At 39.9% G+C, this 23,287-nt stretch overlaps 1 protein-coding gene and 1 long non-coding RNA gene across 11 annotated transcripts in view; both read right to left on the bottom strand.

Moving 5' to 3' along the window:
• LOC138751511 (ATP-dependent translocase ABCB1-like) overlaps positions 1 to 12,434 on the bottom strand; it is a 135,685-nt gene extending 123,251 nt beyond the window's left edge. For 6 of the 10 annotated variants that reach the window (XR_011350009.1, XM_069913846.1, XM_069913855.1 and 3 more), the window contains exon 1: positions 12,378 to 12,434. The gene's annotated coding sequence lies outside the window, so the exon portion shown is untranslated. Of the gene's footprint in view, positions 1 to 5,032; positions 5,214 to 6,530; positions 6,564 to 12,377 lie in introns of those variants that run through there. The other 4 variants (XM_069913847.1, XM_069913853.1, XM_069913848.1 and 1 more) reach the window with 3 other exon arrangements.
• A 6,458-nt stretch (positions 12,435 to 18,892) lies between these two features.
• On the bottom strand, positions 18,893 to 22,015 carry LOC138753220 (uncharacterized). The gene is made up of 3 exons (XR_011351040.1): positions 21,931 to 22,015; positions 21,072 to 21,215; positions 18,893 to 20,461 (listed from the first exon to the last, which is right to left on the bottom strand). It is a non-coding gene; the product is annotated as an uncharacterized lncRNA (long non-coding RNA).
• Positions 22,016 to 23,287: the final 1,272 nt, after the last annotated feature.

Raw genomic sequence — 23,287 nt, 5'->3', positions numbered from 1 at the left:
GAAAATTGTTTTTCAGGAAATAAATTATTATCTTTTGAACAAATGAAGGACAAATATAATGTAACTCACGATACAAGGTTTGCATATCACCAACTGAAAACCTACTTGAAGGACAAATTGGGAAACAGTCTGAGGTTACCAGAAGGAAGCAATTTTGAATATGTGATTACAGACACAATGATAATTTTAAAAAATTATAACAAACATGTACATCAAACTGCAAGAAAAGGAGAACGAGGAAACAAACTGTAAACCTAAACAAAAATGGGAACAAGATCTAAACATAAAGATAAAGAATGAAACATGGGAAAAGCTATGCTCCGGAACTATGAATACAATAAACACGAGGTTACGCATGATACAATATATTTGGTTACACAGGCTATACATCATACCCCAAAAGTTAAATAAATGGGACCTAACAGTATCAGACAGATGTTTTTGCTGTAAAAAGGAAACAGGAACAGCAATACATGCAATTTGGACATGTGAGAAGGGAAGATCTAAACCAGATATTAAATAAAATCACAAAAAGCAATATACCAAAAAATCCAGAGAGCTTCCTCCTAAGTAATATAAGAAATAAAGAATTTGGACTCGATTTTGATGGAGCACAAAATAGATTTATTATGATAGCCCTAGCTATAGCAAAAAAATGTATAATGTCAACCTGGAAATTAGAAGACAATTTGAGAATACAACAATGGTACATAGAAATAAATAAATGTATTCCATTAGAAAAAATAACATATAATTTAAGAAATAACATCACAATATTCAAACAAATATGGGAACTGTACATGAAATACAATAGAGAAATCCTACCATGGACCTCCACTGCCTAAAATGACAGAAGGAGAAGACAACAAAATGAACTGACTCAGTATATAAAAGTAAAAGATAAAAATTTCTTGTTTATTTTTATTAAGTGATGACATTGTTTAATGGGTTTAATGTATCTTATAGATTCAACTTTTAATAAATGGGAAGGGGGGAGAGGGAGGGAGGGAAGGGAGGGGGGACAAAGGGGAGAAAATGACACTGTATATATTCAAGAGAAAAATGTCTGCATGTATTTTGGTCAGAGATGGTTTATAGTGTGAAAAATTTTTAAAAATTAAAAAAGTTAAAGTGGGACAAGGCGCAAACGACATGTTTCTTTCTGTTTCATTTTGAGTTAAAAAAAATTCATTGTATCAATGTAATTTAATTGACTGTACTTGCAGTTCTACGAAGGTGGGGAGAGGGTGATAAATATAGACTCTGTATGCTACATGAATGTAAAAAAAAATACACGGTTCGTTGAAATTTTACGAGTCTATGAAAATTAAAATATTTTAAAAATAGTTTTATTCAGCCTCAACATGACTTCCCGATATTTACGCTGGTGCCAACTGATGAAACCAATAATGCTGGTTGCTTTGTTTATTAATCTATACACTTGTATATTTCTACTTTCAGGGAGCAATGGACTTGTACATCAAGATCCCTCTACCTCAATGTCCATTCTGGGATTCTTTGACATCTTTTCCTTGTTGCCAGTATGTACTTTAAGGGTTTTCTGATCTCTAACCAAGTACATACATGTATCACCTTACTTGACAAAGGAATGTTAAATAGATAAGTATGACTCATGAAATGGATTAACTACTTTATTCTCCTTGTGAATATCACGTATGATATAACAACAAATTATTAATTAACAGTTCCATACAACTTCAATTTTTGAACACTAATTTGTTTATCACGCCAAAATTTATGAATCCCTACTGAACATTCTCTTTTAACTACAGGTATCTTTCCAAAATGATGGTGTTGGTGTTTTCAAACATAGTAAGGACAAGAACAGGCCTCTTGACTCATTATGACTGCACCAACTGTAAGTCCATAGGCCTGCACATGCTCTGCATCCCTCTGTTTTGGTCTGAATCGTCGACTCTCTTTTGCCTTCCATCAATGCTGCCCCACCTACTGAGTTCCTCCAGCATTGTTTCCTGCCTGTTCTTATGTCTGCCTAAATGCCTTTTAAAAATTGCTATCATACATGCTTTGACCACCTTCCCTGGCAGCACGTTCATGTACTTATCACTCAGTTTAAAATAACATGACTCACATTTCTTCTCTCACTTTACTGATGCCAGATTCTTAGCAATGTTCTCAGGAACATTAGTCCAAATGTGAATTGCTTGGTGAGTTACATAATTAGAAGACAGTGATTCCAGCAGTAGTGATGCTGAGTTTTTGGGCTTTGACCGTGACGGTGCTGATGGATGTTTAGGCACTGAAGACGATTAAAGTCTTTGTTACAGAACATTGATGTTTTATCGCATTTTTGTTTAGGATAGTTACTTGTTTTAATGTCCTCTTATGAAAGGCTTTCTCTTGTTATTTACTGCAGCATTATTATTAAAGCAAGTTTTACTGATGTCCTAGCTGCATGTTCAGTCCAGGTTTTACCTGTAAATACACTAAAACTAATTTTTCTTAAAATTTCGCACTAAAAATGAGAGGGGGGGGGCAGTGGGTGTCTTATAGGTCCTATATGCCATCAAATACAGCATTACAGCAGCATTATCCTGGAAACTGATGATTTACCCCAATGTACAGAGTTACATTATAATTTTAATCCCAGTTTATCAGCATTAACTTATTGAAGTGTAAGGACAAAAAAAATTAAACAAAGTTATTAAACATTCTTCTCAGACCAACTATTATGGGTAGTTTCAGACATGTCCTTCCTTCCCTCCACTCTTTTAGTTTATTCACAATTTCTAAAAGAGATTGTGCTTCACTTAAATCACAGATTTATATTGCAAAGAAACCTTGAATCATTATGCACATCCTCATTTCCTGAAGATGCCTTTTAGTGATTTGTTCTACTCTTAAATAGTGTGACCACTGCAATCTCACGTCTTTAAATTTTGGATTTATATTGAAATGGGTAGCTGCAGTATGTGAAACAATGTGCTGCTCAGTAAGTCAGGCAGCATCTATGGGTAAAGATGGTCTGTCAGTGTTTTGGGTCAGAACCCTTTATCTTCATAATGAACTGGTAAAATCTATTAAGTCAGTTTAAGCTTTTTTTATATTCATTTAATAAACCATAAAACCATATAACAAGTACAGTACAGAAACAGGCTGACCTCTCTTGTCCACATCGATTTAAGTGATCTCCTCTAGTGCTACCTACCTGCTCCCTGTCCATAACCCTCCAATCCCCTCACATCCATGCACTTATCCAACCTTCTCTTAAATGACAAAACTGACCCTGCTGCAACCACCTCTTCCAGAAGATCATTCCACTCAGCCACCACTCTCTGAGTGAAGAAGCTTCCTCTAATATTACTTCTAAACTTTTGGCCCCTAACCCTTAACTTATGACCCCTTGTTCCAATCTCACCTACCCTCAAGGGGAAGAGTCTATTCACATCTACTCTGTCTATCCCCCTCATAATTTTAAATGCCTCTATCAAATCCCCCCTCAACCTTCTACGCTCCAATGAATAAAGACCCAGACTCTTCTTTTCTTTGGCTTGGCTTCGCGGATGAAGATTAATGGAGGGGGTAAATGTCCACGTCAGCTGCAGGCTCGTTGGTGGCTGACAAGTCTGATGCGGGACAGGCAGACACGGTTGCAGCGGTTGCAGGGGAAAATTGGTTGGTTGGGGTTGGGTGTTGGGTTTTTCCTCCTTTGCCTTTTGTCAGTGAGGTGGGCTCTGCGGTCTTCTTCAAAGGAGGTTGCTGCCCGCCGAACTGTGAGGCGCCAAGATGCACGGTTTGAGGCGAGATCAGCCCACTCTCAGTGGTCAATGTGGCAGGCACCAAGAGATTTCTTTAGGCAGTCTTTGTACCTTTTCTTTGGTGCACCTCTGTCACGGTGGCCAGTGGAGAGCTCGCCATATAACACGATCTTGGGAAGGTGATGGTCCTCCATTCTGGAGATGTGACCCACCCAGCGCAGTACTCCATCAGTACTGGAGCACCACAGTGCTGTGTTCTTAGTCCAGTGTTCTTCTCAATTTACACCTATGACTGTGTGACCAACTATACCATGTTAGTGGATTGTATAAAAAAATATGAGTCAGAAAACATGAGGGGGATTGAAAACTTGGCTGAATGATGCACCAACAACAACCTTGCACTCAATGTCACCAAAGCCAAGGATCTGATTGTTGACTTCAGGAAGGGAAAACCAGAGGTACGCGATTTAGGGATCACTGGGGGGTCAGAGGTGGTGTGGGTGACTGAATTTAAGTTATTGGGAGTCACTATCTCAGAGCATCTTGCTTGGACCCAACACACTAATGGTATTATGATTAAAAGATCATTAGCACCTCTAATTCTGCAGGAGTTTCCAGAGGTTTGGTTATGACATTGGAAACCCTGGTAAGTTTCTACAGATATGTGGTAGAAAGTGTGCTGACCAGCTGCATCACGTCTGGTTTAGGGAAACCAATATCCCCAAGCATAAAGCCCTGCAAAAGGTAGTGGACACAGCCAAGGTCATTACAGGCAAAACCCTCCCCACTATTGAGAACATCTACAGAGAATTCTGCTGTCAGAGAGCAGCAGTCATCATCAAAGATCCACACCACCCAGCACACGCTCTGTTCTCACAACTACCATGAGGAAAGAGGTATAGGTGCCACAAAACTTGAACCACCAGCTGCTATCCCTCCAACATCAGACTCCTCAACCACAAACTCAACCAGGGGCTCATTTAGGGACTCTTACCTTTGCATTTTTTTGATTTTTTTTCTCTCTTTATTGTGTATGTTGAATACAATTTTTTTTTGCACTATCAATAAGAGCTAATTCTGCCTCACCCACAGGAAAAAGAATCTCAGGGTTGTAATTTTTTTTTGTAAATTTGTAAATTTAGATATATAGTATAATAGCAGGGAATTTCAGTCCATAAGCTCGTGCTGCCAAATGTACCCCCAATTAACCTAAACCCTGGGTATGTTTCAAATGGTGGAAGAACCCAGAGCCCCCGGGAAAACCCAGGCAGACATGGAGAGAATGTACGTACTCCTTGCAGACAGTGTGGGATTCGAACCCCAGTCCTGATCGATGGTGCTGTAAAGGCATTCCACTAACCACTATGCCAACCGTGCTGCCATTGTATGAGATGTCATTTATGTACTCTGACAATAAATCTAAACTTTGAGTTGATCTGCAGATACACAACATGGAATAACTGGACTATTTTAGTCCATGTATCACACAAAAAGCTAAAAAACAAATCAAAGTATTTTATATTTCATAATTAATTTGATTTGAAGAAAGGAATTTTTCCAAACCTATGGTGACATTATTTTGTCTGTTCAAAATTTAACCTAATGTAAAATTTACAATAAAGAAAGAAATTTACAAGAATTCATACTTTATCAACTTAATGTACTATAGAGGCCATTATATAGGATGACTTTTGTATAGGATGACCCTGGAATTTCCACCTAAAATGTTGGTTTTGAGCGATACACTTTGAATAAGATGACCCTCCCAAATCTGGCAATTACTGCTGACCAATGGATACTATTAAAAGAAAATACCAATATTTTAATAAATTATAATTTTAAGGTTTAAATTTTATTTGGATATTTTGAAACAAACCACTGTTAGCCTTTTAAAGCCTGTACAGAGCCAACTGCATTTGGATTGGGTGGATGGACCCCATGGAGAAGCACTGGGGCATGTGTGAGATTGTGTCGTCGATGGCAGTGGTGTTGAAACTTCATCATCAAGTTAAGAATTGTATACCCTTTGTATAGGACGACCCCAATTTTAAGGAGAAAAGTTTAAGTTTTGGTATCGTCCTAGGCAATAGCATATATGGTAATGCCCATAGAATTAATATCAAAATCTCAGTTAATTTATCATTGCCAAAACATTTAAGGATGTGCTAGGCCCTGGGAAATGGATCAGAATAAGAATAAGACATGAAAAATCGAAAAGGTCAATGCTAGAGGTGGAAAGCGTGCTGATCAGCTACATCAGAGGGTGGTATGAGGTCACCAATACCTCTGAACAAAAGTATTGCAAATGGTAATCGACACAGCCCAGTACATCACAGCAAACTCTTCCCACCATCATGAAAATCTACATGGAGCACTGCTGTTGGAGAACAGCAGCAACATTTGTCAAGGATCCACACCACCCAGGACATGATGAAAAAGCCACACTTCAGGCCGAGTCCTTCTACCAATTCAGGGACAACACTGGCATTCACATAGCAGTTTGTGGATTTGATCAGGTACAGTATCCAGTCCAATTTGGCTAATTAGCATCCAACTCTCAGTTATCTGCAAACTGACAGAGCTATTATTAACAGTTTTATCCTCCCAGGATTTGGGCTTTGCCAGGATTACGCAAATTCAAACTTCATCATTGCATTCGATCAAACATAGCTAAAGAGCTAAATTCCAGAGGTGAGATGAAAATGACTTTCTTGATATTGAGGCAGTATTTGACAGTGCTATTAAGGCAGATTCAGACTTAGATTTCAGATTTATTGTCAGAATACCCACATGACATCACTTAAAACTCTGAGATTCTTCTTTCTGTGGATGAAAGAGAATTACCACTTATTGGTAGTGCAAGAAAAAAAACAGTAAAAAGCATATACATGTAAACAAATAAAGAACTATAAACAAATAATAAATATTTTAAAAAAAAACAACTGTGCAATACAGAGAGAATAAAAAAAATCAATAAAGTTCATAAAGTAAGAGTCCTTAAATGAGTCCCTGATTGAGTTTGTGGTTGAGAAGTCTGGAGGGGTAGCAGCTATTCCTCAACCTGGTGGTGCGTGTCTTGTGGCACCTATACTTCTTACCTGATGTCAGCAGCGAGAACAGACCGTGTACTGGGTGGTGTAGATTCACTAACAGCAGCTTTCTCTGTAGATGTTCTTGATAGTGGGGAGGGTTTTGCCTGTGATGTCCTGGGCTGCGTCCACTACCTTTTCACTCAAGGCATTGGTGTCCCTATTCAAGATTGTCATGCAGCCTGTCAGCACACTGTCCTCCACATATCTGTAGAATTTTGCGAGAGATTCTGGTGTCATTCCAAACCTCTGCAAACACCTGAGGAAGTGCAGGTGCTGATGTGTTTTTTTCATGATGCCATTAGTGTGTTGGGTCCAGCAAATATCATCTGAGATAAAGACTCCCAATTTGCTCACCCTCTCCACCTCTGATCCCCCACTGATCACTGGATCGTATACCTCTGGCTTTCCTTTCCTGAAGGCAACAATCAGCTCCTTAGCTTTGGTGACATTAAGTGCAAGGTTGTTGTTGGTGCACCATTCAGTCAAGTTTTCAATTTCCCTCCTGTATGCTGGCACATCACTTTTCCTTATACAACCCACTACAGTGGTATCGTCAGCAAATTTGTAGATGGTATTATTGTCGTATCAACCCTGTGGTGGTCCAGTACTGATGGAGATTGTAGAGGAAATGTTCTTGCCAGTCCTTATTGATTGTGGCCTGGAGGTGAGTAAATCCATGATTCAATTACACAGTGGGATGTTGAGTCCTAGGTCTTGAAGCTTGCAGATCAGTTTTTAGGGATGATGGTATTAAATGCCAATAAAGACAATCTTCACCTTTTCTGTCCAGGTATTGCAGAGCTTTGTATAGAACCAGTGAGATAGGTAAACTGGACCATCTCCATGTAACTGCTTTGACAGGAGCTGATATGCTTCAACACCAGCCTTTCAAAACAATTCATCACTGTTAATGTAAGTACTGGCATATAGTGTTTAAGATAGGTTATTACATGTTTCTTGGGCACCTGTTTGAAATAGGTGGGTACCAGGCCCTGCTGGAACGAGATATTGAAGATATCAGTGAATCATTGGTAAGTTGGTCAGCACAGAATTTTAATACTCAACCAGGAACTCCATCCAGGCCAGATGCTTTCCTTGGATTCACTATTCTGAAGCAGTACGCATGTCATCCTCAGACACAGACAAAATGGGATCATCAGGAGATGTGGTGGTACGAAAGGATGGTTTTTCACTGTTACTGTCATCAAATTGGGTGTGGAAGACATTGAGTTCCTCTGGGAGCAAAGCTTTGCGGTCTGCTACTTCACCAGATTTGGTTTCATAGCAGGTTATAGAATTTAGGCCCTGACACAGTTGTCAAGTGTCCCTTGTTTTTTTTTCCATTTTCATCCATAATCTCCACTGTGCCAGGGAGATAGGTTTTTGCAGGTCATTTTATATTGATCTAGTTCTTCGGACTTAAATGCCTGTGATCTGGCTCTCAGCAGGTTTTGAATTTCATTGTTCATCCAGTGCTTCTGGTTGGGGAAATCCCTAAACAATTTGGTGGGGATACACTCATCCACAGCTGTTTTGATAAAATCTGTGACAGCCTTGGTGCAATTTTTCAGATCCTTATCCAATCAGTCAAGGTTACTTGGATCCCATGGTTCATGACTTTCTGAATAAGCCTACCATGGTGAATTTTGTCAAACGCTAGGTCTTTTCCATTCTTTTCAATTATTTAATTATATTTTAAATATTACTCTTAAAACAGCTTCCCTAATCTTTGTAGGTGTAAATCATATGGATTGGGTGAATCAGGTTGTTCAAGCAAACCTTGAGAAGCACATCATAGAATGCATATGGTATTGCTTTCTTGAAGAGCATGTAACTGAACCTACAAGGGAACATGTTATCTTGGATCAGGTCCTACACAATAATGCAGGTAAAATTAGCAATCTTGCAGTGAGGGATCCTCTTGGGAAGAGTGATCACAGTATGGTTGAGTTTGTCATACAAATGGAGGCTACAATAGTTTGATCTAAAACTAGTGTGTTATGCCTAAACCAGGAAAACTACAAGGGAATGAGGGAGGAGTTGGCGAGGGTAGACTGGGTACACAGGCTATATGGAGGGACAGTTGAGGAACAGTGGAGGACTTTCAAATAAATTTTTCATGGTGCTCAACAAAAGTAAATTCCAGATAAAAGCAAGGAGAGTAAGGGTGGGGGCAGACAGCCTTGGATAACTAAGATCAAGTAAGATATCAAACTAAAGCTTGTGTGGTAAAAGTCGCCAGGTGCAGTGAGAAACCAGAAGATTGGAAACATTTAAGAGGCAATAAAGAACTGCAAAGCTGGCAATAAATAAAGGGAAGGTAGACTATGAGATACTATGAGCACAAAATATAAAAACAGAGAGTAAACATTATTATAATTCTATAAAGTGCAAAAGGCTGGCGATAGAGATATTTAGACCCTTGGAAGATTGGATAATGAGGAAATGGCTAAGGCTTTGAATGACTATTTTGTGTCAGTATTCACGGTGGATGACACATCAAACACGCCAAAGACAGACATTATGGATGGGATGGGAAGTGCAGATGTGGATGTAATAGCTATCACTAAATGTGTCATACTCAGAAAAAAAGAGGGTCGAAAAATTGAGGGTCAAAAAATAGATAGATCCCCTGTCCCTGATGGAATTCATCCCAGGGTACTGAAAGAAATAGCATAACTTATAGTCAAGACTTTGGTTATAATTTACCAAAATTCTCTGGATTGGGCAGGTCCTGATGGATCAGAAGATGTAATACCATTATTCAAAAATGGATGTTGGCAAAAGGCAAGGACCTACAGGACAGTTAATTTAACACCTGTAGTTGGAAAATGCTTGAAGCTGTCATTAAAGAATAAATAGCCAGGCATCTGGAGTGAAATGGATCCATCAGGCAGATGCAGCAAATACAGGTACTGTTTGACAAATTTACTGGAGTTGAGGATATAACGCACGCGATAGATAGAAGGGAGCAGATGGACTTTGTTTACCTCGATTTTCAAAGGTGTTCAATAAGGTGCTGCATAAGCTAGGGTACAGGGATGTTTTTCTGGTTGGTTGTCGGTCATGAGCGGGGTATTGCAGGGCCCGGAACTATTCATCTATACATAAATTATCTGGAAGAGGGGACAATTTGTAGTGTAACTAAGTTTTATTTTCTTTCTAAAATATATTTATTGACTTCAATATAATCTCATATACATGTTGCATTGACACAACAGAAGGAAATATCAGAATGTACACATAACTGATAAAAATGCTCTGATTAACAGTTTCCCATTTTCATTATTAATTATTTTTTAAGATTAAGAATGAAAATCACATTAATTACTTTATAAGCAATCTACTCATAGCTTGGTAAAATATCAATTAATATTAATACCATTAAATATAAACTCCAATTAATCAACATATTACTAGGTTTTCTGTTGACACTAAATTGAGTGGAAAAACAAATTATGTAGAGGATACTGTTATGGCCCCAGAGGACCCAAAATCCCACCAGCAATAAAAATTCACCAAGACAAAATGTTACTGAAACAAAAGTTGCTTTTAATGATCTTTAAACATGAAAACAGGATCAAACTTTAATTTATTACTATTAACTTAACCCCCTTCTAATTCTAAGCGCACATATATGTAATTTGTGTGTAAATTCAGAAAAGTTCTTTGATTCACAGTCCAATCTCACTTCTCACTCCTCCAAGTTAATTGGTATCAGGCAATTCTTATACTGTGCACAGAATTTAACATTTATGAATTTTCACCAGGCTTTGGTGCTTGAAAGGTCAATGGTAACTGCTCAGGAAGGTTTTTGTCAGTTTTCAGAGAGATTTGTTGCTTGTTGCACATACACAAACGGATTCCTTCTGATCAGCCAGTGTCTTGCCAAAGAAAATTGCCCCATCAGGGATTTCCAGATGATAATCTCTTTCTTTCAAGTGACCACAGAGTTCCTTTTCTGTTTCCCTTATCTCAGGCAAAACATTATCCAGAGAGTCATCTACTCTTGTATGGACCATAAGGGCTTTGAACTCACAAGCCATCTTCAAAATGGCATTTTTCCACAAGCTTTCCAGCTTGTCATGTTCCAGTCCCAGCTGCTGGTGCTGAGCTGTAGAACTGAATTCTCTCTCTCTCTCTCTCTCTCTCTCATTCACAGAAAACTACATGACCCTCTGAGAATAGCCAACTGCATTAAGACAGACTGCGGCTCCGTACCTAATCTTCTGAGTTCGTTCATCTGTTGCTTTCCAAAACAATAATCCATTATTCCACAGCAGGTCCAATAAGCACCTACTTGTGAAGTCCTTATAGGCATTCTTCAAAGTTTTTACAAAGGCACTCAGAGTCTGAACTGTATGGCTTAAGAAGAGCTCTGACATTTTAAATGAGATCTCTTTTGATGTGTTTGTATGTGACCTACAATAAAAAAAACCTGCCACAATTTATTTTCTTTAAAACATACAATGTAAAATATAACATAATCTGTCACAATACGGAGAGTCTGCAGAGAGATATAGAGAGGTTAAGTGAGTGGGCAAGGTCTGGCAAGATAAAGAACAATTATGGCAAATGTGAGGTTATCCACTTTGGAAGGAAATATTGAAAATCAGAATATTATTTAAATGGCAAATGATTGAACCATTCTGATGTGCCGAAGGACTTGGGAATGCTTGTGCATGAATCACAAAAGGTTGTTTTGCAGGTGCAGCAGGCTACCAAGAAGGCAAATGGAATGTTGGCCTTCATTGCTAGAGGGATTGAATTTAAGAGGAGGAGTGTTATGCTGCAACTGTACGAAGTATTGGTGAAACCACGTCTTGAGTATGTGTGCAGTTCTGGTCCCCTTACATAAGGAAAGGTATATTGGCTTGGGGGTGGTGCAGAGGAGGTTCACCAGGTTGGTTCCAGGGATGAAGGGGGTTGGCCTATGAGGAGAGATTGAGTTGTCTTGGACTGTACTCACTGGAATTTAGAAGAATGAGAGGGGAATATTATAGAAACATAAAATTATGAAAGGTATAGATAAGATTGAGGAAGGTAAATTGTTGCCATTAGTATGTGAGATTAAAACTAGGGAGCATAGTGTCAAGATTCAAGGTAGTAAATTGCCCATTGAAGCAGAGGAGGTGACCTCAATAAATATATTTAAGACAATGTTGGATAGATTTCTTCACAGTAGGAGAATTAAGGGATATGGGGGAAAGGCGTGTAGGTAGAGATGAGCCATGACCACATTGAATGGCAAAGCAGGCTCGATGGTCGGATGGCTTCCTCCTATTTTTATGTTCTTATCACAGACTTCTGCATCATAAAACACACATTCATATCTCTTTTCTGCCTCTTTGACAATGACCTCTGATCGTATCCTCTGATTATAAGCCTTTCTCCAATAGAATACTTTCTATGTACTCAAGTCCTTCATAATTTTAAATAATAATAATAAACCTTTTTGTCTTCTTGGCTCTGTGGAACTATTATTGTTTCTCCTGCCTCTCCATAATACAAACATTTCTGTACAAACGGAGCAAAATTCACTTACCTTTTCACCATACTACACAGCTAGTATCACTTCCCCAGTTTTACAATAGTTTTGTTACTTATTTACTTAAAGTCAATAAGAAACTTCTGATCTCTCTGTGTCATAGCTTATTACATATGATGAAATGTACAGGATCTAATCTGACAAGTTGCAATAAAAATGTAAGTAAATGTTACAGTTGCATATACTCCTTGTCAATGATTAACCTGGTACTATTCTGATAGACAAATGACAAAATCAAATGCAATCTGTTGTTAAACTGGTCTTTAATTTAAAACATATTACATTTGGCCCATGATGTTCTGCCAATCTATGTAAATTTACTTTACATTATTCCTTTCTCACAGCCTATGATCCTCCTTTTGTTTATAGTTGTGTGGCTTTCTGTGCATTTAAACGTCCCTGACATATCAGCCTCTAGCACCACCCCACAGAATGTATTTCAGATACTCTCCACTCTTGTGTATAATACCTACTTCTGATAACTTCTCTAAATATTCCTCCACTCACCCAAAATAGGTGCCCTCTAATATTGGCCATTGCTGCTCTGTGAAATAGATGCCTCTCATAATTTTATATTTACTTATTAATTCGACTTTCATCCACGGTCTCTTCAAAAAGAAAAGCCCTAGATCTATTAAACTTGCCTCATAAGACAGTTTCTTCAATCCAGTCAACAACCTGGTGAATCTCCTCTGCAACCATTCTAAAGCTTCTGATCCTTCATGTAATAAGGTGACCAGAAATAAATACAATACTCACAATGCAGTATAACGAGAGTTTTATAGAGCTGCAATATTATGTTATGATTCTTGAACTCAACCCCCTGACTAATGGAGGCCAGCACATCATACGCCTTCTAAACCACCCTAACAACTTGTGCAGCAACCTTGAGGGATTGGTAGACTTTGACTCCAGATCCCTTTGACGCTCCACAATGATAAAAATCATACCACATACTCTGCCTTTTAGTTCCAAAGTGTATCATGTTATACTTTTCCAGATTTAACTCTATCTGCCACTTTTCCGCCCAACTCTGCATCATGTCTATATCCTATTGTAATCTACGACAACCTTCCACATTATCCACAACACCTCCAATCTTTGTATCATTTGCAAATCTCCTGAACCTCCCCTCCACTTCTTCATCCAATTTAGTTCCCATTTATGCACATACCATTAGAGAAGAGGAAGATGTTGACAGAAGGACTGGGGAAAGAGGCAAGGGTGAGACCAAAGAATGCAATGAAAGAGAGGAAAGGTGGAAGAAATGGGACACAACGGAGGGAAAGATTCAGGAGAGAAAGAGGATGACAGAAGTGGAATAGCTTTTTTCTTGCCACAGGCTTTGAGACTGATAATAACCTTGAAATTCATCCCAAATATTATATATATATAATTTTGATCATTATGTTGAATGTATTGTGTGTTTATGGAGAGATGCTGTTTCGCTGGGTTGTATATGTACAGATGATAATAAACGAATTTGATTTCTTACAAATATAATTGGTCAATCTCAATGTGCCAAGTCATCACACTTGACCCTCCACTGTATTTATTTCTGTAAGGAACATTTACTGAGTGATGTTTTGTATTCTATAGCCTCTGAAGAACTTCTTATAACAGTAAATACATAAAATAAATTCACATGATACCAATGTATATGTATATTAAGAGTGTAATATGAATAGCATTGTTTCTTTCAGATAGAAATGTAGAATAATTACATCAATTATTAAATTGACAAGATATCCCCAAAGATCAACGCTTAACATATTGTTTAACTTATGTGCTATTTCAAACATCTGTTCTGTGGACAAATTAGCACTCTAGTCCCAACAACTGAAATGCCGGGAGAAACAGAAACACCAACATCTTTGGGAAGACAATTGAAAGGAGCCAAAATTGTCAAAGACATGCCATTCATGTGGTTGGACATTCAGTGAGAAAGAAATCCACATCAAACCGATGCTGGGCATGTGAATAGAAGTGATATCTCAATAAACATCAAGAGGGTGGAGTTGATGGAAGGAGAAGGAAAGAAAAGAATGGACTCAGTAGAATTTCTGGTGTATTTTTGTTGAATGACAACATTGTCTGACTGGCTTAATGCAACCTAGATTGTATACCTAAAATGGATGAGAGGGGGGGGTGGGGGGTGGCTTGGGAGGAGGTGGGGGGGGAGAAAAAGTCACTGTATATGTGTGAAAAAGAAATAGTGTATATCATGGCTAATGTGATTTATGGTGTGAAAAATAAAAAATTTAAAAAAAAAAGAAAAGAGGGTGGAATGGTTAGTGTAGTGGTTAGCACAACCCTATGACAGTGACAGCAAACTGGGTTCAAATCTGGCGCAGGTTCTCATTTCCTCCCACACTTCAAATACACAAATTTGTGTATTTGGGTGGCACAGGTTCATCGGCCAGAAGAGCTTGTTATCGTGCTGCATGTCTAACTTAAAATTTAAATATTTAAAATATTTATTTGAGTTCATGACAGAGGAATTATAGTGTAATACAGCATGTTCCTCAGCCCACCAATTTCATGCCAACTGTCAAACACCCAGCTACCGTACTTTACATAGGAAGGATGTTTATAATAAAGCAATTGAATACAATGGATTCAAGATAAGGTTCATTAAATCTTATTTTTAGATTTAGACATACAGCATGGCTCAGGCCCTTTCAGCCCACGTACCTGAGCCACCCAATTGACCTACAACCTCTGATATGTTTTGAATTGTGAAAGGAAACCAGAGCCCCCAGGGAAAACCCATGCAGACATGGAGGAAATGTACAAAATCCTTACAGACAGCATGGGATTTGAACCCCAGTCCTGATTGCTGGCACTGTAACAGTGTTGTGCTAACCAATAGGCTAATGATGCCACCCCTTCAGGTCTCAGTTCCAAATGAACTAAAAAAATGCATTTGCTTGAATCTTGAGCAAGTAATGAAAAACTGGAGAGACTCCATTGGGGAGTCAGCATCCATGGAAAGAAATAATCAGTCAATACTTTGGATTGGGATTTTACTGAGTCTTGATTCAAGTCCTGATCTGAAATTTTGACTGGCCATTTCTCTCCATAGATGTAGCCTGACCCATTGAATCCTTCTGGCTTCTCATTGTCTGTTCAGTTTCATATAGTCAGGCAGCATGTGGATGATAAGACCCCAGACTCCATCATTCAGAACAAACTGGGCCAGATATAGTAAAGTTTTTAATCTTTCCCAGCGGTGCATAATCTATAAATTCAGCCTTAATTCCTGTACCTTCCTTTCTCATCTGACTGTGAATCAAGAACATTACAAGGCAAAAGAAAACAATATATTGGAGCCTTTTAATTGATGTTTCAAAGCATGCAATCAAATAGTCCAGGTGATCAGATTGTAATTTATTTAAATACTAGCGAACTCTGATTAAATACCCAGATTGAAGTTTTAATATCTTCAAATGATAAAATGGTTCATTTTCCAGAGAACTTGATTTGGTTTCAGTAGTGCAATGGATGAAACTTTGAGGAAATCCATGACTATAACATTATAAGAAACAGGAGCAGAAGTAGGCCATTCAGCTTATTGAGTCACTCTGTCATTCCATCATGAGCTGATCCATTGTCTCACCCAGCCCTACTACCCTGCATTCTCCCCATAACCATTGATACCTTGATTATTCAGGTACCTCTCAATCCCTGCATTAAATACATCCAATGACCAATATTCAAGATTCAAGTTGTCAGGTAATAAAAACTGTGTCATTTTATTCACAATTGCTTTTTGTTGGTTGTAAATAGGCAGATTTGAAATGCCAGAAATTGCCTGAAGCGCCTTTTACAATCAGAGAAAGAGAAGCAAAAGGGAGTCACTCCAGAATCACCGATTTTCCATGGAATTGCCTCCAACACTCCCGCAACCTCCACAGAATCACCATCCAAACCATCGGCAACCTGAGCTCCAGATCCAAATCTCTGATATGATTAAGAACCATTAGTGCCCTCAGCACCCTCCCACATCCCAGTTCCAATACCTGGTATCCCTTCAGCCAATTTTGTCCCATGGCCTTCATCCCATGGGCCTTCTCCTCTGCTTTTCCTTCTTAGATGGGGTGTGGGTGGTCTCCATGTTTTTTTGGTGCCCTTCACCAGTCCTCCACTTCCCTGGAGTCTGCAACCCCTTGTGGCTACTGCTGATCGCAGGTGCTGCCGTCTTGGGTGAAGACCCTGCAGTTGTGGTATTTTAATTAAAACCACTGTCGGCTCCTTTGGTAGGCCATTTAAGCCTGTATGGAGCTGACGGCAGGAGAACTGGGCAGTTGAACCCCATGTGCTGTGTCTCTGCTTCCCATTCTCCATGGGTTCGCACTGGCAATGCTGCCATTTTTTTTAATGGCTACAGTTGACATGCTAGCAAATTCCCAAGGTTTACCACTCTTCAGCTAAAGAAATTTTGATGCATCTCTGTTTTTATCCTGAAATTGTACCTTTTTGTCCAAGACTCCCCTACCATGGGAAAGAACTTTGCCATGTTTACTCTATCCAGGCCAGGGGTCCTCAAACCTTTTAGACTATCGACCCCTTTATGGAATACTTGGTCCTTCATCGACTCCAAGGCATCGAATCCCAGTGCTGGACAGGGGATGGGGGGCAGACAATGGGATGGCAGTGCCAGACCTGGGGGGGGGGGTGGGGTGGGAGGTGTTACCACTGCCATAGGCTCTATTTTCTGTTCATCTGCCCCTGCTTTCACCACAAAAGTTCAATTGACTCCTCTCCCTGGTGATATTGACCCACATTCAACCCCCTGGGACTTATTGTCCCCTTGGATGGTCCCATTAACCCCCTCTCACCCAAGAGGTCTATATCGACCACTTTGGACACCTCTGGTCCAGGCTTTTCAACATTAAAAATGCTTCTATGAGCTCCCCTCTCATTCTCTTAACTCCAAGAGCCACCAAATGTTCCTCCTATTCTGATCCCTTTATTGCAGGAATCATTCTTGTGTATCTTCTCTGAACCCTCTCCAATATTAGCACATCCTTTCTTAAATCAGCCCAAAACTGTATTCCAAACTTCAAGTGAAGTCTCACCATTGCCTTACAAAGCCTTGACATCACATCCCTGCTCTTATATTCCACTCATTGAGATACGAATGACAAAATTGCATTTGCCTTCTTCACCACCAGCTCAACTTGGAGGTTAACCTTTAAGGTGTAAAACACAAAAGTCTCCAGATGCTGTGATTGTAGTAAAAACACAGAAAAACTGGAGGAACTCAGCACATGTTGCAGCATCCAGAGGAGGAGGTAAAGATGACAAGACTGAACAGGTATTTGCTTACCTCACTTCGTGTTTCCCCCACTTATCCAGTTCCTTCCCATCTACATGCACGATACTTCATGTGCCCTTCATCAATTCAACAACTCCAGTTTCCCTGAACTTGACCATCTCATTTTTACCCTTAACATCCAATCACTAAACACCTCCATCCTCTAGGGCCTCAAAGCCATTTGCTTCTTTCTCGACAACAGACCCAAACAATCCCCCCTCGACCACCACCCTCCTCTGGCTGGCAGAACTGTGATTGTAGTAAAAACACAGAAAAGCTGGAAGAACTCAGCATCCAGAGGAGGAGGTAAAGACTACAAGACCTGGGATTCAACACCCCATTCTGTAAATGGATCCTGGATTTCCTTTCCTCCAGACCACAATCAGTGAGAATTGGTAAGAATATCTCCTCTACAATCTCCACCAATACTGGAGCACCTCATGGCTGTGCTGTTAAACCCCTGCTCTACTCACTTTATACCTTTGACTGTTTGCCTCGGTATGAGAGCAACACTATATGTAAATTTGCTGATGATGCCATGGTAGTGGTTGCATCAAAAGGGTCGATGAGTCAGGGAGATAATAAACTTGGCTAAATGGGGCACCAACAACGAGCTTGCAAAACCAAGGAGCTGTTTTGTGACTTCAAGAAGGGAAAACCAGAGGTAAATAATCCAATGATCATTGGGGGATCAGAGGTGGAGCGGGTGAGCAAACTTAAGTTCTTGTGAGTCACTATCTTGGAGGATCTTTCCTGGACCCAACACACCAATGGTATTGTGAAGAAAGTTTGCAGAGGTTTTGCACAGTGTCAGAAATCCAGGCAAAATTCTACAGATGTGTGATGGAAAGATGCTGACCGTCTGCATCTCAGCCCGGAATGGGGGCACCAATACCTCTGAGTGGAAAGCCCTGAAAAAGGTAGTGGATACAGCCCAGTACATCACAGGGAAAACCTTCCCCACCATCGAAAACGTCGACAGGAAACACTGAAGTAAGAGAGCAGCAGCTATCATCAAGGATCCACACCACCCAGCGCATGCTCTGTTCTTCTGTTACCATCAGGAATCAGGAAAGAGGTATAGGTGCCACAAGATGCACTGCTAGGTTTAGGAACAACTGCAACCCCTGCACCATCAGACTCAATAATAAACTCAATCAGGAACTTATTTAAGAACTCTTACTTTTGCACTTTATTGATTTTTATTTTTCTCTGTATTACACAGTCAGTTTGTTTACATTTTTTATTTGTTTACATGTGTATGTTAAGTCAGTCAGAGGAGGAGAAGAGAAGATGTAAATGGATCACATAGTAGGTGGTGGAAATGGCAGAGAATATGATGGATGTGGCGACTGGGGAGGTGGTAGGAGAAGACTGTCCTTATTGTCTGTGTAGGAGAGGTGGCCAGGGCAGAAGTGTGAGTAATGGAGAATATGCAGTTAGGGCCAAGTTGATGGTGGTAGCAAGGAGGCCACATTGTTTGAAAAAGGAGGACATCTCTGATGATCTGGCATAGAAGACCTTGTCCAGGGAGCAGACAGAGGAATTTAGAAAAAGGAATGGAATCCTTACAGGGGACGGGCTGTGAAGAGGGGTTGTCGAGGTCGCTGTGGGAGTTGGTGGGCTTGGAGAAGATGTCTGTTGAGTGTTTGCCTCCTGAGATAGAGAGAGTGAGAAAATGGAGAGTGTTGCCAGAGATGGACCAAGTGAATTTGAGTTCAGGGTGGAAGCTGGCAGCAAAGTGGATAAACTTGATGAACTCATCGTGGATTCATGAGGGAGCACCAAAGTAGATTTCAATGTAGCAGAGGAAGAGTTGAAAAGCCTTGCCTGTGTAGCCTTGTAGCATGGACTGCTCCACACTGCCAACAAAAAGGCAGGCATAGCTGGAGCCCATGTGAATTCCCCTGGTTACCCCTTTGGCTTGGAGTAAGTGGGAAGAAGAAATTATTGAGAGTGAAAACAAGTTCTTCCAGCCAGAGGAGGGTGGTGGTTGAGGGGGGATTGTTTGGGTCTGTTGTCGAGAAAGAAGCAAATGGCTCTGAGGCCTTCGGTGTAGAGGATGGAGGTGTTTAGTGATTAGATGCTAATGGTAAAGATGAGATGGTCAAGTTCAGGGAAACTGGAATTTGTTGAATTGATGAAGGGCACATGAAGTATCGTGCATGTAGATGGGAAGGGACCGGATAAGTGGGGGCAACACAAAGTGAGGTAAGCAAATACCTGTTCAGTCTTGCAGGACCACGCAAACATGATGTGTCTTCTGGAAAAATTGGGCTTGTGGATCTGGGGTAGGATGGAGAATTGGGCAGTGCATGTATTTTTTACGTGAACCTTTAAGGTATCCTGCACACAGGGACTCCCAAGTCTCTGTGCAGTACCAAATTTGAATTTTCTCCATATCGAAATATTAGTCTGCACTTTTACTCATTCCACTGAAATGCATGATGGTACACTTTCCAACATTTTACTTCATTTGCCATTTCTTTGCTCATTCTCTTAATCTATCTAACTCTGTGCAGCCTCTCTGTTTCAATGTCAATGCTGTTAAAAGTAAATCTGTTCAAGTTCACATTAATTTGAACCTGTACATAGACCAGAGCATGATAGACTCCTTCTTTTGCCAGGAGCTGGTTGTGAGTTCCCTTTTCTGAAATGCTACTATTCTGTATACCAACTATGATGCCAGCATTTTGGATTGTTGATAATCAGTGATAATAATTCGGTCCCAGCAAGCTTCATCCAAGGTGCTCTGTGCAATCTGTAAAAAGGCAAAGAAACTAAATGTTAAATTTGTAGGTGAGAAGAGCAAACATGTTTTACAATATGCATCCTCAATATTATCAGCTCCAAAATATATATTAATAAATATGGTATTTCACATTTCAAAGAGTATAGTATCCAATAAAGTGAAACACTTAGGTGTAAATATGATAAATTGAGGGTCAATATTCAAAATGAGCACAGCACCAAATATATGGCAAACAGCAGTTTTAGTAATATTTAATACTATTTAATTTATTCATAACATAAATGTACTAACTTAACAATACAATTTATGGATCAGAACCCTGATTTTAATCACCAGATATCTGGCCCAGAGTGAAGTTTCTTTCCTCTACTGAATGTTGCCATTTTAGCATTAAATTCGGAAACATAAAAGTCAACATGAAGTTTTTTTAAAATGCTGTGATAAAACTTTGCATACGATATCTTTGAAATATAAACAATAATTTAACATCAAATCTTGATGTCAAAGAGATTGTAAGCTTCCTGGGCTTACATAATTAGATCAAATTGTATACAGTTGAAAATGTTACAAAAATGTTATATTATTTACTTAACACAAGTGTAAGATCAAGATTTGTAACCTTTTCACGTTCACTGTCTAGGGCAGAAGTCACTTCGTCAAGGATCAGAACCTTTGGCTTCCATACACGTGCTCGGGCAATGGCTATTCTCTATCCCTGACCACCAGAAAGCTGCGTTCCTTTATCGACCTTTGTGTTGTACCCCTATGTAGAAATGTGGGTTAAATGTACTGAACATAAGAACAATCCTACCAATTATTGCTTTCAAAATTTATTCTTGTTTGATACAAGATACTTATAGATGAAGAAAGTCATGATGCCCAACAATTTATTCATATGGTTGAACCTCAGTGTAATAAATTGTTTTCAATTCATTGCAAAACCTGTCTCAATCAATATCTCTTGAAATCTATTCCAAATGTTGATCACTCTTTGTGTGTAGGTTTAATGATATCAGTTCGAAATGTGCTATTTATTGTTTTAAATTGTGTTCTTTCATTTTATATAGGTGAGTTAAATATAGTCCACATTTATTCTTTCCATTCCATTAATTATCTTTTTATTGACCCTGTAAAAGCACTTTTAGTAGTTAATCATAATCTAAACCATGAAAGCTTGTCATTGTGTATAATATTTCCTCAAAGATGGCCAAGCAGCTCATATTAATGCTGGTACAGCCTGCACCAGTTTCTATTCATAAAAATCAGTTTTCAAACAGTTTGATACAAAATATTTTTGAAAGTATAAAACAACTGATCGAGTAAAAGCATTACACAGAATTTTTGTTTTCGATCTTAAATATGCTCACATATTTCATATATATGAATGTTTCTACATCTAATTATCACAAAATAACCACTTGCAAATGAGACATAAAGTATTTCCCTATTAAAAAGAGAAATGAACAATGATGACTTACTTCAGGTAGACTTTCAATGAAGCGGTGAATATTGTCTGCTTTTGCTGCTTCTTCAATTTCTTCTCAAGTTACAGCTTAGGTGTTGTAGCCGCGTACTACTCAAAAGAAACACACACACACACACACACACACACACACACACACACACACACACACACACACACACACACACACACACACACACACACACACACACACACACACACACACACACACACACACGCACACACACGCACGAGTGTAGTCAGGTTAAGCTCTGTGTTTTATTGGGGGCTCAGACCTGGTTTTTATACAGCTCACGTTCCTGCTGTTTTCCCCTTTTCCTAATGCAACGACCCGCATAACAAAAGTGGGTTTCCCCATGCGCAAGTACTCTCTTGCATAACAATCTCTTCTTCCCCTGCGTGCTGTCCCTGTCTGTTGGCTGTGCAGCGGGGCCAACGCCATTATGGAGTTGCTGGCCTTTAATCTGTCCTTGCCGTTTGTCTGCCAGTTCGCTTGCTAGGGCCCGTGCTGCTCCACGTTCTGCTGGCTTTTAGTTTCGCTCGCTGCTTGAAGCACCAGTTTGATCACTGTGGTGGCAGGCCGCCACATAACCCCCCTCCCCCCGCCCCCAAGAACTGGCAGTATTTTCTTTGGTGCCCGGAGAAGGAGTCTCTGCAGGCTTTGATGGCCTGCCTCTTTTGCTTGGTGCTGGTGGATCGACTGGGCATGCAGGGACCAGATGTGCTGGCATTAGTTTGTCCATGGTGAAAACCTCCATCTTTCCTCTGACCTCCAGCTCAAACATGGCTCCATTGTTATGAACGACCCAGAATGGGCCTTCATAAGGTCTTCTGCAGTGGTAGAAGATGCGGAACTCTGCGAATGAAAACATACTCACAATCCTGTAGGTCTTTGGGTACGTTGGTCCTTGCATGCTCGTGCCTGGAAGGTGGAGTCAGGGCCAGGTTACCGACTCTTTCCCTCAGCTGCCGCATCGTCCTGCTGTCCACCTGGGGACAGAACAAATACCCCTGGGACCACCAGTGGAGCTTTGTAGATGAGTTCATCCAAAGAGGATGTTGAGGTCTTCCTTGAGTGCCATGAAGATACCCAACAGAGCCCAGGGTAGCTCATCCACCCAGTTAGGTCTTTGGAGTCTGGACATGAGAGTGGTTGAGGTGCCTGTGGATGTGCTCCACCAGTCCATTTGACTGTGGATGGTAGGCAGTTGTGTGGTGAACTGGGCCTCTCTGTCCGATGTGATGTGGAATGGTAAGCTGAACCATGCTACCCAGGACGAGATGAAGGTCCTGGTGCATGAGGTTGTGGATATGTCTGCCAGCCGGACTGCTTCCAACCACCTGGTAAAGCG

Source organism: Narcine bancroftii, chromosome 1 (genome assembly GCF_036971445.1).
Source record: "Narcine bancroftii isolate sNarBan1 chromosome 1, sNarBan1.hap1, whole genome shotgun sequence".
Taxonomy (NCBI): Eukaryota; Metazoa; Chordata; class Chondrichthyes; order Torpediniformes; family Narcinidae; genus Narcine; species Narcine bancroftii.
Note: the sequence above shows the minus strand (reverse complement) of the source record. Positions and strands in the feature narration are given on the sequence as shown.